Here is a 15,445-nt window from a genome sequence, read left to right on the forward strand (position 1 = left end):
AGCCTACTCCCTCCGTCTTTCCGTCTATCTGCTGTGTGGGACTTTTTTTGTTTTTTTTGGAAGGAAGGGGGGGGTTACTGGCCCTCTTCTCTCTCTTCCTATAAGCCTTTTCTCATCTTCCTATCTGTCATCAATCTCTATCTTACTGACTCAATTCTCCTCTACCCCGCTCATATTTTCTTTCATCTTCCTCCCTGTCTCTCGCCCTCATCTATCGCTCTCTCTCACCGGATGCTCAAGAGTCAGTGAACTGGTTACAAGAACATGAACTCGACATCTGAAAAGGAGAGTGTAATACTTTCCTCTTTCAGGCCCGCTGGCCTTGTTCTCATATTTCAAGAGTCTGTTTTTTTTTTATACTTCTTCTTCTTAATATTCTAATTTCAGCAACATCCTGCAGTCACACTTGTGAGTTACAAAAATCCAAAAGTCACAGGGCAGTGAAGACTTGTGTCATGTTCTTTGAAGTCTAAACACATGACTATCACATATTTTCCAAGAGCAGTTCCTATTAAGCAGACAGTCTTTCCATAAAGCATGTTGTTCAGGGAAGAAGGGGAAAAAAATGTATTTTGTTGGTTTGGTACGATTCGTTTTTATCTGCTCCTTTCATTTAAAAGGATCCCGGTGACCACAAATTGCTTGGGGTCACGCAAAGTAATCACTTAACAGTCATCAGCTTCAGTGCAACACTTGACGGGCAGTTGAAAGGGGATATAATGTTTCAGTATCCCGGGCGATTCAACAACACCACATGTTACCTCCAGAAAATTCCTCCCAAATCTTCCCAGAGCCGCTGTGCTGTCGCAGACAGTGACAGTCGCAGGGGGTATAAGCTGTCCCTCTAAGTCGTCTGTCTCAAAAAGAACAGCGGGAGGCCTCTCGCACAGCCTCCCGTGTCACTGTGTCTCTTTCGTCAGTCACTCCCTCACGCGCCAGACCGACTGTCTGTCTAACTCGCTGGCTGGATGTCCACCCGAGCATCTGTTTCTGATCACCCGTCTCCGCGCGTGAGCCCGCTCGAGCGATGATCCCAGCGTTGACCTGTTTACCTGTCTGTCTCTGGTCCATCTGCCTCTCGTCTCTCTCGTCACAATGGTGCACGATGACAGGACTTGCCGCTATGTCAGAGTAACAAGCCAGAGAACATGTTGACATTGAGCAATGCTTGTGTGGTGCGTCTGCACCGACACTGAACTTTGGCATAAACACAGAAAAATGACCGACGTGCTGTCTGCTGGAGTCGCGTCTGAAAGATGACCTAACTTATTTATGAAGTACTAACCCCAGGCGCCGAACATGAGGATTGTATGATGTTACTTTATTGAATGTTATGGGAAGATGTTTCCATTTTTTTTTATCAGATACACCAGACTGACTTCCCCTTTACCCCATTTTGTTGGGTTTTTTAATATATATATATTTTTTCCTTGACTGGGGGATAAATAAATCTCACACCAGGAGTGCATAAATATAAAAACTGTGAATTTTAATAAAAAATAAAAAACATTGGATTCCATCAACAAAAGTTTCAATTAATTTTTTGCCTCTTAAATTTTTGCATGACTCTGATTTTACTCTTATTTTAATACCATTGCTGTTATTTTTACTTCCACTTTTACATGCTGTGTATTCCTTTTTTAAAGCTCTTTCTGGCATTAACCTGTAAATCGTGTTATATCAATAAATATTGCGTGTTTATTTGCTAGTGCGTTTGTTGCAGACATACAGATTGAATTATAAGTTAACAGGCTGCTTGTTATGCTTTTAGGTTAGTTTTGTTCCCGAAGCTTTTAAAATAAGTCAAAGTCTTTCTGTCAACCACAAAATATCACCTCACACACATTTGGACTAACTCTTCAGAACTTTCAGGCTGGAACGATGTCGCGACTAACTTTTTTTTACCCTCAAGTAACACATCTGGTTAGCTGTGTGTGTGTGTGTGTGTGTGTGTGTGTGTGTGTGTGTTGTAAATTCATTCATAACTGATGTGTTACAAAGTTACCTGTGAGTACAGAGGGGGGGCTAACTTAATGTTTGAACATGCATAACATAACATTTTAGCTAATGTCCATAAGCCTGGGTGCAAACTCAAAACTCCTGGATCTCTGCACATTATTCAGCTTGTAACTGACTGCTAGTTTTTTATTTGCTGGAATTTGGTAATAATTTATCTGTGATTGTTTCTGAGTATTTCAACTTTTCATAAAAGCACATTTAGCCTTTTTGGACGTAGTAGCTGCTTACACAAGTGTAATATGTTTGCCACATGGCAATTTAAAGTTTGTTCTTTGCCTTTTAGTTGATATCTATCTAAGTTAGTTTGATTTAACAGAATCAAATTCTGTCTTCCGTCTTACCGTATGATTTGGCTGCTGCCTGCTGTTTCACCTTTGTGAAGGTCTGTGTAATATAGCTGTCGTCTTCCTGAATAATTACAGTATTTTTGGCGCTCGAATCCAAAAGTCCAAGAATGGCCACATTCCCAGTTTTATAGTGTCTGTGAGTGTGAGTCATTTCTAGGTAAATGTGACATACTTTTTTCCTCTCCATCTTCTAAGTCTATCACTCCATTCCTCATATTTTGCACCTTCCATTTTTTTTCTGCACTGAGCTGAAAATAGAGCGAGCGCTGTAAGAAAACACCGTCGTATTAACTGGGATCAAAGTCCCAACAATGAGACATGTGAGTGGACAGCAGCCATCAGCTAAAATATACTTCACAAACCACAATACTTGATTGCTGAAAATGTAGCACATTGTAAATCTAATACTAGAAGCTAAATTGAATTTGGGTTGAGAAATGGAAAATTTGGATTCAGTACGCTGCACACTCAGATTTTCAATATTGATTAATTTGGCCTCTAGTTTCTTTGTCAATCGGCGTAAAAATGTCCTTTCCAGCTCTGAGTCCAAAAAGGAAAAAGGGATGAATTTTTAAAATCTCTTATCACTGCATAAAACACACTAAAATGAGCAAATGTGTGCTTCTTTTGGTTGTATGAGTCTGAAATAAGTTACTCAAGACTGCAAAGGTGAAATGACCACAGTACAGTTGGTGTAAAACTAATGTTAGTTAAACATTAGATCCTATTTTTTATGCCAGTCGAGAGAATAGAAACATCTCTTTTTAGTAGAGTGCGGTACTGTGCGTGTCCGGGATGTTTAATTAAACTTCCTCAAACTAAACAGGATCATGGAGCAGAATGGCCTGAGCTGATTAACATCACGTACATCAAGGTCAGTCAATTACCCCGTTACCTCGTTAGAGTCTCCCCTCCCCTCAGTATTTATATAGTCAGCCAGCCAGACAGACGTGATTAGCTGGCTGTTGGGGAAACCACTGAATTTCAGTTAAGGAGATTTGTACTTGGATACTGACTCCCCCCTTTTTTTAAAGCGAAAATAGTGCATTTGTGAAACCCATTTTCACTGAGCTTCAGTGAGCTCAGCTTTTTACTGAGCAACACACCAGTCTCTGCTGATTTCATAAAAACAAAATAAAAAGGTGCAAGTCATGTCGAGGTAGCACGCGTCCGTGTCTATTTCGGAGCGAAATCTACTGTTAAAACATCACAGTTAAGTTGCAGGAGCGCATTTAATGCTAAAATACATGACGTGACGCTCGTGCTGTTTATCGTATGTCTAAACTTTCACTTTGAGAGGGAAGCCTGTCTTTGGAGAAGTTAGCTTAGAACGATTTTTGGATTCATGCTTTAAACTGTGCTTTAAAAAGATAGCATTAGCTTTGCAATGCCACACAGTAGACCTACTGTTGAAGCACTTCTGATGGCACAATCCTGAGCGGGTGGAAATGTGCACCCCTCCTCTGGATATTTGGGATCTATTATGTATGGAGGAGCTGAGTGTCTACAAGACCATGGCCAGAGAGCTAGACAGGACAGAGCGAGGCACTATTGTGCATGTGCTTGTGTGTCTGTGTGTGTGTGTGAGGGGAAAGGGAGGGGGGGACAGAAAAAGAAGCAATAGCAGGAGGGGCATAAAGGGGTGAAAAAAAGAGGAGAAAAAGAGACTGACAGTAGACAAAAAAGAACCAGAGAGGAAAGAGGGGGGAGGGATATGAGGGAGTGGAAAAAGAGGAGGCAAAGCAACAGAGGAGTGAAAGAGAAATGACTTGAGGGGTTGAGGGATGGAGAGAGGTGAATAAAGCGAGAGAGAAAAGTATCAAGGCAATGAAGAAGAAAAAACAGAGACAGAGAGACAGTGAAAGCAGTTGGGTAGCAGAGGGGAGAGAAAGAGGGGAGGATGTCACCCATGGCTGCCACTCATCACTCACTGCTTAATGACGCAGTTTTTTTTCTCTCTTCTCCTTCTTCTTCTCCTCCCGCTTCTTTTCTGTGGGAGAGAGGGGGAGGACAGAGTTTGGCCCGCACCCTATCAAACAGGGTCATACAGAGTTCACAACCTCCAGGTGGGACCGTCCTCCTCCTCCAGGGAAATGTTTGCGTGCCTGTGTGACCGCCTAGTGCGTAGTTTCGAAGATTATCTCTGGATCCGAAGACATTTTGAGGATAAAATCTAGACGGACGGGGAATTACAGTGAAAGTTAAGGATGCTTTACATTAAAAACCGAGAACTGGAGTGAAATTCCGATTTTTGCTTGCCCGACAGTCGCAAATGCCTTGTGCAAAGTTTGTCTTCATGTGTTTATATGTGTGTATATGGGCATGTTTGTTTGCACCAGAAGCCTCTCTTGACTGTCTGCCGCTTCCTGCTGGGACCGGCTTGAGTTTTGATTCAGTTTGTGTGTTGGGCGTATGTATGTGTGTGTGTGTGTGTGCGCTTAGCTCCACTTGTCCACTCACTCATTCCCGTTTCTGGGAAGCATCAGCCGTTTAAAACTCAAATGGCAGGATTTTTTTTTCCCCCTCTCCCCTCGCTCTCCTCCTCACACCAAATTTGGGGAACAGCTGGGGCGGCCATGCCGATGATTTGTCTCCTTCTACCCGTCCTCCTGACAGGTTGAGAGCATGCACACACACACAAACACTCACTATTAGGCGCACACACACACACACACACACACATACAATTAAACATGCTTTCAGTATCACAGACAGACAGGCACAAACACACATAAACACACTCGCACAGACACAAAAGTAGACTCGGTATAAGAGGCCGTGTTCTCAGGGTGCTGCCAAAACACTCTGATTTCCTTTAGCCTAGGCGGCCATACATCAGCTTGGGGCCTCCCAGCCCGGATGGCAGGGGCTGACAGAATGACATGTGTCATTTATCAAACGAGGGGCGCCAGACCTCAGGAAAAGAACAGACCGCCTCATGACAAAGCCCCCCCAAAGAGCTCTCCTCCACTCGCAACGAGGGGAGTGTGTCACGGGGTAGACACTGACAAATCTACGGAGATAGAACACACATGGATGCATGCTGACACCAACACGCAAGCGGAGGAAACGCACACTGAGAGGCGCTTCCAGCTCAGATGCAAACCCACTGATCGCATATTATACTCAAGCTGCTTTGTGGATTTAAAACACATTGTTTGGTCGTGTTTAAAGAACGACAAGACTTTGAAAAGTAAAAGAGGGGGGAAAAAAATCTATATTTTATAGCGTGTTTGGAAGCGAATGTACAAACACACATACCCACACATACACCCACATATATGTTTTCCTCACAGCCAAAGAAGCCCCAGCCAAAGCTTCTCCTGTTGCCAGCAGCAGACCCGTTCTTCTTAATGAACGCTCATTGGCTGCCGAAAGGAACTCTCTTAGCTGGCAATGCAGCTTCATCTCCTTCCTTTCATATCTGTGCCACCGCATACACACAATAACCCATTTTTTCTCCTTCATTATGTCTCCCTCTCCACTCCTTCCCTTTCCCCTTCCCTCTCTCTCTCTCTCTGTATCTGTCCTGATCCCCCCTCCACCTCCTTTTACTCTTTCCATAGCCTGTTCATTTGTCTTCATAAGCCTAATTTATTTTCTCTGCCAGATGCAAGCTGACAGCCATCAGTCACTCTCCCACACATACTGACGCACACACCTGACCTCCTGACACGCAGACAAATACACTATGCGCAAATGCACAGCTCTTTTCTCACTTTTTTTTTCATTTGCCCTGTCTCTATTACACACACACACATACACACACACAGGCCATATTACCTCACGCTGCTCTGAGGTAAGCTCTGCAGTCACATACCCTCTGTTTTACCCCTGTCCTCCACCCCCTCCAACCCCCAAAACCCTCCCATTAACATTACTGAAGATGGATGCGTCTTCATAGCGGAGATTGATTGCGGATATAGAGTTATGGTGCCATTTATGTGTGTGTGTATGAGTGTGTTAGTGTTAGATGGAGGGCACTTTGGGAGGCGGCGCTGGGAGCTGAAATGCGAGGGAGGCAGGCTTTTCTCTCGTTTCCAGAACCTTCCAGCCGTTCGTTGTCTGTCCGCAGTCTGATATTGTGCTCTGTTGAAGGATTGCTTCCTCTCTTCCTGCTTCTCTCTCTCTCCGACTGTGAAGCCGTTCATAACCATTGTACACACACACACACACACACACACACACACACACACACACACACACACACACACACACGGCATGCATGCATACTCGCACAGACACAATTAGGGTGAGATGGCTACTAATACTAGTCCACTTTGAAAGGCCACTACATAATTTACTGACTTTCTCCAGGGACCCTTTCTCTACCCCTAATGCCCCCCCCATATCATTTTGTCTTTTGTCGCTTTATTGCTATGGTCATCAGGAAGTGGGGGGGGGTCCACACATACACCCTGTAAACTGCTGTGTGCTTCAGCGTTTTCTTTTGTTATATATTTTTTGTTACGCGTCTATGCTATTCATCATGCTTAAGTCCTAAACTAGTGTTGAAATGAAACAGTGGAACTTTGTTTAATGGAGCGCCAGACTTCAGCACTAACTCGTCACTCGAGCAGACAGAACGAAGAAAAAAATGTGGCGATGCATAAAGGATAACGGTTTTGATGGTGCACAATTGCTGGAATTTCCCTGGTGACACATGCAGTTAAAAGCACTAAAATGTTTGGGGACATTTGGCTGTCCTGAGCAGCCTCCTGCCCTGAGGGTTTGCCGTCCTAATTAAATTCCCTAAAGTGACTTTAGGGGTTTTTAAAGTTATAATTTCTTTGTCTGTCTGTGTGCATGTTGGGAAGGGATATGTAAGTCAGGTCTCTGAGGTCTGGTTCTTACAAAGCCCTCTGCATTATTGTGTTCTGAGCGCGTTGCAGAGACGTAGACAAGGGCAGAAAAGAGCTGATGAAATATTGTGATGCAGGCAGACAAAATAAAATCTGTGTGAGTCACCTCACTGTCTTATACTAGACTGTTAAAAAGTTTCAAGCTCAGCTCACGCAGCACTATAAAAGACAAATTGAGTTATTTTCAATATATTGGTCACAATTAGGGGGGTTTGCTTTCTACTATTTCTGTGTCCAATTTTACTTTATGCAGCAAACACAATGAAAATTTTAGATTTTAGAGATGCACAGATTCTATTTTTTCTGAATTGCCATTATTGATTTTTGCTCAACTAGATTTTCTTTCCAGGATATAAACAGCATACACAAACAAAAATCAACTAAATTAATAAACTTTACAAATCGCCCTAAACTACAGTAAGGTACAGGATCCCCTGTTAGGGAAACTGAAAAAAAAAAAGTGCTCTGCTGCTGGAAAGACAGACGATTAACTGAAAATTAGTCGCTGTGCGCCACCTTTATCTGACAGATTTCACCTTATCAAACAAAAGCAGGAGCAACACATTTATAGAACAAAACCAATGTCAAACAGTTGAGCATGCATGAATCAGACCAGCTCATAATCGGACATATGAAAGGTTATCACCGGTCCTGGCTGAGAAGTCACTGACCAATCAAGTGGTGCGTCTTTAAATGCATTCGTTTGGCATTCAAATAATGCTAAAAAGTTCCCAGTTGGGAAATTTCATGTGAATGCTCTGTTAAGTCATGTACTAAAACAAATAAAAAATTTGGTGCATGACTTGCTGGGATCTCACTTATAAATTACAAGCTTTTGATTAATGGTACAAATTCACATATAGCACGTGCGTTCTTTTGCTAACATTTAATTTCTAATCAATTCTAATCTACCGGCCTTAGCTTAGCCCCTTTGCTGCTGTTCATGCACCTTTACATAGATTATACAAAGTGCATTTGTTTATCATGTAGCTATTACAGCTTTTATGTGTTGATCTTCCTTCTTGAATCCATAACATCCCAACTCAGAACCATCCAAAGAGTAAATGAATGCACTGTTAGACACCGGTCAGTGGTACAGATACTTTATATTTCAAATAAACTGCTTGGGCATTTTGTCTCTTTAGCAAGAGTGTCTTGTTTTAATGAAATTGCGAACATTTTAGTGAATAAAATGCAAGGGATGCAGTAAAGTAGCCCAGTACAGAGGCTAGAGTAATTGTGAAATAAGTGCTAGCATGTTAGCAGTGTGCTACCTGTGTAAGGTTAGCTTATTGGCTACATTAAATCACCAACTACCCCTGCAGGTTTGTCACTTCCCCACATGTCTTTGAGAACATGTTTTTGTGTTACTGAGCCATTAGGGTGCTTCTTCTCCTTTATTCTCTGCAGAGAGTGAAAGATCAGATTCATGGAAGTGTGTGTGCATTTTTTTTCCTCTGTGTTTCTGTTCCTTCTTCGTGTTTTGTTTCTTAGCAGTGTACAAAGTGGATGGCCTCTGTAAATTGAGGGGAGGGCTGACAGCACAGCGAAGGTTGATTGATGGCATATTGTGCAACCGGACTCAGCTAGACCAAACTGGTTAGGTGGTGACCCTGTTTTGGCCCTGTGCCCTTTTGGTTTCTTTCATTTTCTTTTTTAAATTCTAGCTGTTTTTCTCCCTCTCCCTGTGCCTCACTGTCTACCTCTGTCACTTGCACACACTCAGATATACACAATGCATAAATAAAGACTTCCTCCTCTTGCTTCTTCTCCTCGAGCTCCCCTCATCTTCATTGTTGCACTTAAATTCGTCGTTGCTATCGTTCTTTGTCCGCTGTTTCCTTTCTTCCTTCCTCAGCCCACTTTGTTTGTCAGTGCTCTTTCAGGACAGGTTTTGTCCCGTGAGTCATATCATCAGGGTTCATTTTACAGCCCTTATTCATATATTCTCTGTCAAAAAAAAAAACACTTTCAAGAAGCACACCGGAGCCAGTGCTGCCTCTGATTTGGTGAAACTTCCCAGTCGCCAACCAGTTCTTGCCCGCAGAAGAGCTCATCAACAACCTTGTTTGACAAATTTAGGAGAGTTAACCTAAACACTGGGCACACTACTTTAAACTGTGTTTCATCCTGTTTTTTTCCTGCAATGATTTTCTGCCTCTGTTCTCCACACAACCATAGTGATTTATGGTAATTATCCATCTTTGGGGTCATCCATCAACTGGTTGTTGCTAGGCAATGGTAGCAGCTGTTGTTTAGTCGGGGGAAGCTTTGCTGTCAGGGGCAATGCAGGTGAATTCAAAAGACGGCATCTATGAGGAAAAGACGGAGCTCTGTTATTTCACGAGCCTGTTGGTTTTGTGCTTCATTCCTTCTTTTTAGATTTAAACAGAACACCTCTTTGTCAAAGCAGCGGCCACCCCCGATTAAACAAAAATTGAACAACTGCAGGAGATTAAAGATATTGCGCGTTCCCCAGAGGTGTGCACTGCAACAGAAGATTAAGACAATACAGGTATTTTCATTTTCACGAGGTTACAATTTAAAATGAAGCTTGTTTATGTGAAGGGAATAAAAATGGCAGAGGGGAAAAAAACGGTAGAGGAATTGATAATGTTTTCTCAAAAAGAGTCTGTTTAGCAAACGGCATCTGTCTGATACAGCCTACATTAAAACAGTTCTTGGCATACGTGGAGTAAATCTCACTCACATCATCTTTAATTAGCATTAGTAATGCTTTATCCGTACTTCGCCTGAAAACAAACCAGATGGTTCGAAATGTGTATGTAGCACCGGAGCAATGTTCGATGGTTAGGTGTGTGTAGGGTGTGGAGGGAGGGGGTTGGCAGAAAACTTGAGCACGGAGGGCTTTAATCTGTGGCGGCAATGATCTAATGGCTGTTGTTTCCTCTTAGAACAAGCAGGCACTGACAGTCCGAGGAAAAGGTGATTTATAGACCGCAGTCGGTGTCGCGGCGCGTCAAAAAACTGGCTCTCGGAAGAGCTGAACAAATAAGGAGCACAAAAAGAAAACAAAGACGGGTGTAGAAATTCAAGAAAACTGGCTTTTCTTTAAAATAAACTTTTTTTCTTTTAATCCATCACTGATATTATGTCAAATGAGTAAAACTAATTAAAAAGTACTGGCTGTGATTTAAAAAGGCTTTTAGCATCGTGAGTAACTGCAGACTGTTTGGAAAGGTTTAGGTTCATCATGCAGGGTCAGGGAGGCGTCTTATCAGTCGACTAGTCATGCTGTAGAAGTGGCGACCCCCAAAAACATCCGTAACTGCAAGCAGAGCACAGACACCTGCAACAGATGGTCTGGCCCCCGCAGAAGCTGATCTCAACATCACTGTGTTGGTCTCAGATTACATTAAGAGAAACAGAAGACAGAAGCTCGCCTGTATCCACAGAAGCAAAGTGGCAAGTTCTTTGAGATCCTGGGTTCAGCATGCCCTGAAAACAAGTACTGATTTAATTTAGTTACCTTTTTTTGGAAAGTTAGTGGCCAAGAAAAATACGCAGGGCATCATTTTTGAAAGCATCCATTCAGGCTTAAATCTTTTGAGAGATGTAAAAGCCAAGCCAGAAGTGATCATTTATTTTTTTAGGACTGTATCTCATCTGATATTGCTGTGGCTGACAACAACAACAATTGCTGTTTGCCCATACGGCCATCAGCGTGAAGAGCAGACCGGATGGGTTGCTTTGTTTTCCCCAACCAGCAGAGCTGTGGAAGCTGAGAAGGTGGATTTGTACAACACATGAGCTATTAGAAGCCCCCGAGCTATTGTGCCATATGGTGGACTATTCTATGTGGGTTAGGGGAGGGTGGAACTGAGGGGGTGCTGTTAGGTAAGCTTTTTACGTGCCTGGCCGAGGAAGCTGTGGGTTATATTACGGCTCACGCCTGGACCTGGTGTCACGAACTGGCTGTAATGTCAAACGTGCCCTTGAGTTTAACCCAATGAAGTTTCATTTATCACATGTGCAAAGGACATATAATCAGAGAGAAACAGGTTACTTCGCAGAAAGTTAATGTGACGATTTGACGATCATCTCATTTTTGGGTTCCACCTTTTTGTGAAAATTGTATAAAGAAATTTAAGTATGCAGACAGAAACCAAGTTGGGCTGAGAGAGACTTTTGGTCTGTGCCAGTTTACCACAGCATTGTCCGCAGGCTAGTCCACAGAGAGTGTCAGGTCCTATGAAACCACAGCGGCAGCTACCCCAGACAGAAAAAAAAAAAAAATCTCAGGAATGAACAAGGATGGGAGAGAGCCGAGAGAGAGACAGAGATTGCCTGACATACTAAGCATTACCATAATTGGCTTTTCTACATGATAGGACAGAGGAAATAATAATGTCATTTTATTTACAGCCTTCTCTCTGCTGAAACACGCACACACTCATGCACACCGTACAGGTCAATGACACACACTGATCAGGCCTGTCCAAAGCCATCAGAGGTGAGTGGCAGGGAATGGAGGGGCCGGTGACAAAGCGAAACGGGAGAGAGAAATAAGACTGCCACGCCAGAGCTCCTGTTTTGAAGGGCCGCTAAACGCTGTGAGGGAGCCTCGGCGGCCGCCCTGCTACGGATGCAGCACTCCGCCACGTAGGGTAAATCAGGAGGCTGAAAGCTGGCGGAATTGGACATTAGCACTGCAAATGAGAGCCGGGATTGCCCTCTTCTCCGAGACAACATGAATAAATGAAGAAGGTTTAAAGGGAAAGTGTGTGCAGAGTCTGTCGTGTGTATGTACAAGTGACTGAGGAGGGAAAGAAGAGCTACGCTGGCTGTGGCAGTGCCGTGTCGCACTCAAGTTACTTAACAGCCAGTTAGGGAGTTAGTTTTATTATAGATAGATTAAAAACTAAGATTTTTTTTTTAACTATGAGGTTAAGTTAAAGAAGAGTAAAAAGTAAAACTATGTTAAGTTTAATATAGCATGAAGCTTCTTTAGCCGTAGCTGTAATGCTTATGTGTGCACAGTCTTGGATTTTAGATATATTTGAGTGATGTATCCAAACATGGCAACGATCACCAAAACTATACTTTAGTGTTTATTCAGCCTTGTTATAACTTTGTGTTTCAAACTTGCATTAAAAATATGAAGTTTTTCAATTGTGGACCTCACACAAGCTTATTGGCTTTAGGCAGGCATGTAGTTTTGGGAGAGGAGTGCAGGTTTGCAGTGTGTGTGTGTGTGTTTGTGAGACTGGGGGATGTCCTACTGTGGTGTCACCTGTCTACAGCAGGAAATCCTGGACTTCGGGCACAACAATAGTGACAGGCTCCTCTCCAGACGCAGATGGCTTCGCTTTCCCCCCACTAGCCACATTGCATCTCTGCTTGCACCTGACACACTGTGACACTTGTGACACACACAAACACGCGCACACACATAAAACTGATCAGCCACACCTAGCTTAGGCAAACACGCACATGCAATGACAGAAATGGCAGAAGCTGATTTCTCACACCTCTCTCACCTATCTGCTTTGCTGTTAACTTGTTTCGCTGTCATTTTTTTCCCCCTGTCAGATATGCACGTACACACACACACACAGACGCACACACCTCTTGTTCGCTGGCCTAAACACATCTTTTTTTCTCCTCTTTTCAAAACTTCCCCTCTTTTCCCTATCCTCCCTGACAGCACAAAGTGGGCTTACGTTTTTGACTGACAACCACAACAGACACTCCCCCCCCCCCCTTCCCCTCCCCTCCACCGCCCCCCGTTTTAATCCCCTCCCTATCCCTCTCTCCCTCCCTCCCCGTTTCCTCTTTTGTTCTGAGTGACGCTCGAAAGCCGCCATGTCAGCATCTTTTCCATCTCTGATTGCCTTATTAGCCGGCGGTGGCACCCGCAGCTTTACTGACACAGATGGTGAAGGAGCAGGCTCGAGCAAAGGGGGGGGGGGAGAAAAAAATGGCTGACTTGTGTTTGTTGTTGTTATTTTCCCCTCCCACCTCTTCTCAGGCTTGTTTGTGTGGACACTGACACCTCAGGCTGACACTGACACACTCCTGACACTGATGCCTGTCAAGGCAACATACGGAGGATGGCAGGGAAAGGGAAGAATTTAGTGGTGGTGTGCCTTCTGTGTGTGTGTGTGTGTGTGTGTGTACTGCTGTCAGGTTTCTCTCACTTGGTCTGCTGATTTGTCTTTAACTACTTTCACAACTTTGAATGGGTTCACTTTTGCATTTATTTCAATGCAGCAGGCTGCCGCTTGTTAGGGAGGAAAGGAAGGGTTCAAAGAAATCCGTACAGCTGCTTTGGGAAAATGTTTAATTCTTCTTTTAGTGATTAAATAAAAAATTTACTTCAGTATATCCTGTGGACAATTAAGAGCACACAGTTGGGAGCAAGAGGAAGAATGTATTTTGATCATGCACTGTTTCTCACACACACACACACACACACACCGGGCAGCTGTAGGACCTCCAGCTTTTCCCAGGCAGCAGTAACTGGCACCTCACAAACATCAGGTATTATGTCCATTCCGATTATGGGATAGAGAGCTACACGCTGTTTGAAGCTGACAGCACATCTGCCTCCTCACTGGAGACTGATTCTGGCATCTCAGACAAGCATCTTACGAGGGATGGATTGGAAAAGGTGCCTTAGCATATTTAACCCTAGATTCTTCCCTGCCTCGGTGTAATGTTCCCCTTTTAATCTACCTCCCTGTTCACATTTAAACCTTTATTTCCTTATTATTTTTTTTAGACAAAGACAATAAAAAGTGAATTTTAATTCAGATATCACTTTTTTTTCCCTCCAAGCTGAGTTATGGGCAGTTATTTGGCGGGAGAAGGCAGCCATTTCCATTGATACTATAATTTTTTCTTTCCTCTTTTAAAATGGCACACTTGATGCTGTGAGTACTCAGGGAGCACAGGCAGTAACAACACGGCTTGTCATGTCCACTGGCCGTTTCCTAGCATCACGCTGTGAGGACTTCCACAGCCGATGCCAAGTTGACTTCAGCCAACCATGGCTTGGCAAGGCTGATGCAGCTGGCATTTTACTCCACTATCTCTTACTTGTGAATCCATAGTATGTGCGGCATGTTGGAAGAACTGAACAAATTAAAGTCAGGAATAGATCTGTGGTTGCTGAACACCAACAAAATAGACAATGAAGTAGGGTGTGAAGACTATGTTGCTGTGGGCTTTGTGCTGTTTGGCATCTAAATTAAGTGGATAAGCTGTAATGTTTGCACAAATGCTGTAATACTTTTTTATGTTTCTTAAAAAGAACTTCTAAATTAACATTCACTAAACAGTCATTTATCTATCTTAGTTTATTTTCCCTGTTTTTTTTTTTTTTTAAAACTTAAAAATGTCTCAATCTCTCAATTCATTGAATTACTGTGGTTTTGTAATTATGGAAATAGATCATTTCCATAATTCATTGTCATTGTAGCAAATAAACGATGGACCAGGTTGTTCCCCTACTCGTGCGACTTCACTGACCTGGGGTATTCTCCTCTCAAACAGAGAGGTTTACTGGAAAAGGGTCAAAAACAATTTGTTGTGGACTTTTATAAATAAAAATCAGATCAAACGTTGGAAATATTAGAAATTCTGGTTGTACTTGATTGCATCGTTGCTTGGCTGTTTTTATGCACGGTCGAGATTCTCCGCCTCTTTGGTCAGCTTTTCCCTCACATATTTTTCTTTAACTGTGCTAGACTAACTTTGGTGCACACCCTGTTTTCATTCGCTCTCTAAAACAAGTGATATTGGCTCCTTTCCCCAACCTTTTTAAGCAAGCTTTCTTATTATTGGTTGCCACTCACAAACAGAAGGTGGGGTTAAAATTCTGTTTATTTCAGTTGTATTTATATAGTGCCAAATCACAAGAGTCATCTCAAGGTTCTATGTTACTATGACTCAATACTATTACTCAAAATTAATTGTGTGGCTGAGATGACCTTATTAGGGGTAGACCCCCTTTTTGATGTCATACAGAGCCAGGAGTATAAAAGCTGTCTGCAACAGAGCATTTAAAGCACTCTGAAGCTCTCAGGTGTTACTTCTTATTATATGCTCACCTCATCATTGTAAACTTTGTTCATGTTTGGTATGATTAGCCACCATTGTACCAGTGTGTGTTTATGTAAGACATATAATAAAGAACAGAATACTTTAAATCTTAAACTGTGAGGCTTTGCACACTTTTTCCTGTCGTTTGTT

The 15,445-nt window shown here is 42.8% G+C and overlaps 1 protein-coding gene across 6 annotated transcripts in view; it reads left to right on the top strand.

Annotated features, from left to right (window-relative positions):
• Window positions 1-15,445, top strand: part of LOC100691448 (teashirt homolog 1) — a 171,802-nt gene that overhangs the window by 151,375 nt on the left and 4,982 nt on the right. The window lies entirely within an intron of this gene.

The sequence above is a fragment of the Oreochromis niloticus genome, linkage group LG22 (genome assembly GCF_001858045.2).
Source record: "Oreochromis niloticus isolate F11D_XX linkage group LG22, O_niloticus_UMD_NMBU, whole genome shotgun sequence".
Classification (NCBI taxonomy): domain Eukaryota; kingdom Metazoa; phylum Chordata; class Actinopteri; order Cichliformes; family Cichlidae; genus Oreochromis; species Oreochromis niloticus.